We start from the raw sequence: 4361 nt of genomic DNA, 5'->3' as shown, positions 1-4361 counted from the left end.
CTTTACTATGAGTTTGTGTGTTTTTCTGTGATTTCAGGTATTTTCTGGCTGAAATTGAGGGTCCTGAGCAAAAATCTGATTCAGAGACTGAAAAGGACTGCAGATGCTGTTGGATTCTGACCTCCCTGCACTCGAAGTGGATTTTCTGGAGCTACAGAAGCCCAATTGGCGCGCTCTCAACGGCGTTGGAAAGTAGACATCCTGGGCTTTCCAGCAATGTATAATAGTCTATACTTTGCCCAAGAGTTGATGGCCCAAACCGGCGTGGCAAATCAGCCTCAGAATTTCCAGCGTTTAACGCTGGAACTGGCATAAAACTTGGAGTTAAACACCCAAACTGGCATAAAAGCTGGCGTTTAACTCCAGAAAAAGTCTCTACACGAAAATGCTTCAATGCTCGGCCCAAGCACACACCAAGTGGGCCCCAGAAGTGGATTTTTACGTCATTTACTCATTTCTGTATACCCTAGGTTACTAGCTTACTATTAATAGGATCTTTTGACATTGTATCTGTACCTCATGACACTTTACACGTTTCTTTGTGTACTTTCCACGGCATGAGTCTCTAAACCCCATGGTTGGGGGTGAGGAGCTCTGCTGTGTCTTGATGGATTAATGCAATTACTACTGTTTCTTATTCAATCATGCTTGCTTCCATTCTAAGATGTTACTTGTTCTTAAACCGGATGAATGTGATGATCCGTGACAATCATCATCATTCTCAACTATGAACGTGTGCCTGACAACCACCTCCGTTCTACCTTAGATTAAGTAGATATCTCTTGGATTCTTTAGTCAGAATCTTCGTGGTATAAGCTAGAACTGATGGCGGCATTCAAGAGAATCCGGAAGGTCTAAACCTTGTCTGTGGTATTCTGAGTAGGATTCAATGATTGAATGACTGTGATGAGCTTCAAACTTCTGAAGGCGGGGCGTTAGTGACAGACGCAAAAGAATCACTGGATTCTATTCCGGCCTGATTGAGAACCGACAGATGGATAGTCGTGCCGTGACAGGGTGCGTTTAACATTTCCACTGAGAGGATGGGAGGTAGCCACTGACAACGGTGAAACCCTTGCATATAGCTTGCCATGGAAGGAGCCTTGCGTGTTTGAAGAAGAAGACAGTAGGAAAGCAGAGATTCAGAAGATGGAGCATCTCCAAAACCTCAACCTATTCTCTATCACTGCAAAACAAGTACTTATTTCATGTTCTTTTACTTTTCACAATCAATCCTGATAATTTCTGATATCCTGACTAAGATTTACAAGATAACCATAGCTTGCTTCAAGCCGACAATCTCCGTGGGATCGACCCTTACTCACGTAAGGTATTACTTGGACGACCCAGTGCACTTGCTGGTTAGTTGTGCGGGGTTGCAAAAGTGTGGTTGCAATTTTGTGCACCAAGTTTTTGGCGCCGTTGCCGGGGATTGTTCGAGTTTGGACAACTGACGGCTTATCTTGTTGCTTAGATTAGGACTGTTTTATTTTTGTTAGTTTAGAGTCTTTTAGTTGAGTCTAGTTTCATATTTTAAGTTTGGTGTCACTTGCATGCTTTTATTTTTCTTCTAATTTTCGAATTTGCATGTCTTTAGTCCCTTTTTGATCCGTAAAAATTCTAAGTTTGGTGTCCTCCTTGTGTTTTTCCCTTAAAATTTTCGAAAAATTAGTGTTTGATTTTCTAAAAATTTTAAGTTTGGTGTCATTTTGTTGTTTTTCTCTTTCCTCATTTCAAAAATCAAATCTTTTTCATAAAAATTTTTCAATCATATATTTCTAATTGCTAATCTCAAAATCTTTTTAATTAACTAATTGATTCAGTTTTCAATTTGTTTTGATCTTATTTTCTTTTAATTTTCGAATTTTTTATTTTATTTTCCTTTTGTTTTTATTTTTTTCGGTTAATTCAAAAAAAAAATATAAATATATTTTTATCTACTTGCAATCCATATCATTTTCCTTTATCCATCATGGACCTAAGTGGAATTGAACAGTCCAGAAGGACTCTGGGGTCATATGCTAACCCCATTACAGCTACATATGGGAGTAGCATCTGTACACCTCCCATCAAAGCAAGCAGCTTTGAGTTAAATCCTCAACTCATTATCATAGTGCAGCAAAATTGCCAGTATTCTGGTCTTCCACAAGAAGAACCTACTGAGTTTCTGGCACAATTCTTACAAATTGCTGACACAGTACATGATAAAGAGGTGGATCAGGATGTCTACAGATTATTACTGTTTCCATTTGCTATAAAAGATCAAGCTAAGAGGTGGTTAAATAACCAACCTACAGCAAGCATAAAGACATGGAAATAGTTATCAGACAAATTCCTGAATCACTTTTACCCTCCAAAGAGGATGACACAGCTAAGGCTGGACATCCAAGGCTTTAAACAAGAGGATAATGAATCCCTTTACAATGCCTGGGAGAGGTACAGAGGTATGCTAAGAAAATGCCCCTCTGAAATATTTTCAGAGTGGGTACAATTAGACATCTTCTACTATGGGCTTACAGAAAAAGCTCAGATGTCTTTAGACCACTCAGCTGGTGGATCTATACACATGAGGAAGACAATTGAAGAAGCTCAAGAGCTTATAGACACTGTTGCTAGAAACCAGTATTTGTACTCTAGCAATGAGTTCTCTCCAAAAGAGGAAGTCATGGCACTAGCCACTGATCCTAATCCTCAAGAACAGATGATTGAGCTTAATCAACAATTGCTCCTAATGACAGAACAGTTAGCAGAATTTAAAGAGATGCTCCATGAAACTAAAGTTGCTAACAAGAACATAGAACTGCAGTTGAATCAAGCAAAACAGCAGATATCTAAACAGATAACAGAGGAATGCCAAGCAGTTCAACTGAGGAGTGGGAAAACATTGAATAACACTGCTCAAAGTAGCAAAAAGCCAAACAAGGAACAATTGACAGGGGATAACCAAACCACTGTTCAAAATCCCTCTGAGGACAGTAAGAGCCCAGAGAGGAATGTTATTGGCGTTCAAACGCCAGAGAGGGAGGGAAGGCTGGCGTTAAACGCCCATTCCCTGCCCAGTTCTGGCGTTCAAACGCCAGAAAAGGGGAAAAAGTTGGCGTTAAACGCCCATTTTCCACCCAATCCTGGCGTTCAGACGTCAAGGGAGGATCAGACGCCTGAAAGTGCTGACAGTAATCCCTCTAAAAAGGCTTCTTCAACCACTTCTGTAAGGAATAAACCTGCAGCATCTAAGGTTGAAGAATATAAAGCCAAGATGCCTTATCCTCAAAAACTCCGCCAAGCAGAATAGGATAAGCAATTTTCCCGCTTTGCAGACTATCTGAGGACTCTTGAAATAAAGATTCCATTTGCAGAGGCACTTGAGCAAATACCTTCTTATGCTAAGTTCATGAAAGAAATCTTAAGTCATAAGAAGGATTGGAGAGAAACTGAAAAAGTGTTTCTCACTAAAGAATGCAGTGCAGTCATTCTAAAAAGCTTACCAGAAAAGCTTCAAGATCCAGGAAGCTTTATGATACCATGCACATTAGAAGGTGCTTGCACCAAGACAGCCCTGTGTGATCTTGGAGCAAGCATCAATCTAATACCTGCATCCACTATCAGAAAGCTTGGGATGACTGAAGAAGTCAAACCAACCCGGATATGCCTCCAACTTGCTGATGGCTCCATTAAATATCCATCAGGCATAATAGAGGACATGATTGTCAAGGTTAGGCCATTCGCCTTTCCAACTAACTTTGTGGTGCTGGAAATGGAGGAGCACAAGAGTGCAACTCTCATTCTAGGAAGACCTTTCCTAGCAACTGGACGAACTCTCATTGATGTACAAAAAGGGGAAGTAACCCTGAGAGTCAATGAGGATGAGTTCAAGTTGAATGCTGTAAAAGCTATGCAGCATCCAGACACACCAAATGACTGCATGGGCGCTAACATTATTGACTTTCTGGTAGAAGAGGTCAATATGACTGAAAGCCTAGAATCAGAGCTTGAGGACATCTTCAAGGATGCTCAACCTGATCAAGAAGAATCAGTGGAAACAAAGGAATTTTCGAAAATTCCTCAGGAGGAGGATAAGCCTCCCAAGCCTGAACTCAAACCACTACCACCATCCCTGAAGTATGCATTTCTGGGAGAAAGTGACACTTTTCCAGTGATTATAAGCTCTGCTTTAAATCTACAGGAAGAGGAAGCACTGATTCAAGTGCTAAGGACACACAAGACAGCTCTTGGGTGGTCCATAAGTGATCTAAAGGGCATTAGCCCAGCTAGATGCATGCACAAGATCCTGTTGGAGGATAATGCCAAACCAGTGGTCCAACCACAGAGGAGGCTAAATCCTGCCATGAAGGAGGTGGTGT

The sequence above is a fragment of the Arachis hypogaea genome, chromosome 1 (assembly GCF_003086295.3).
Source record: "Arachis hypogaea cultivar Tifrunner chromosome 1, arahy.Tifrunner.gnm2.J5K5, whole genome shotgun sequence".
Lineage (NCBI taxonomy): Eukaryota > Viridiplantae > Streptophyta > Magnoliopsida > Fabales > Fabaceae > Arachis > Arachis hypogaea.
The sequence above is the reverse complement of the archived record's forward strand: the minus strand, read 5'-3'. Positions refer to the sequence as shown.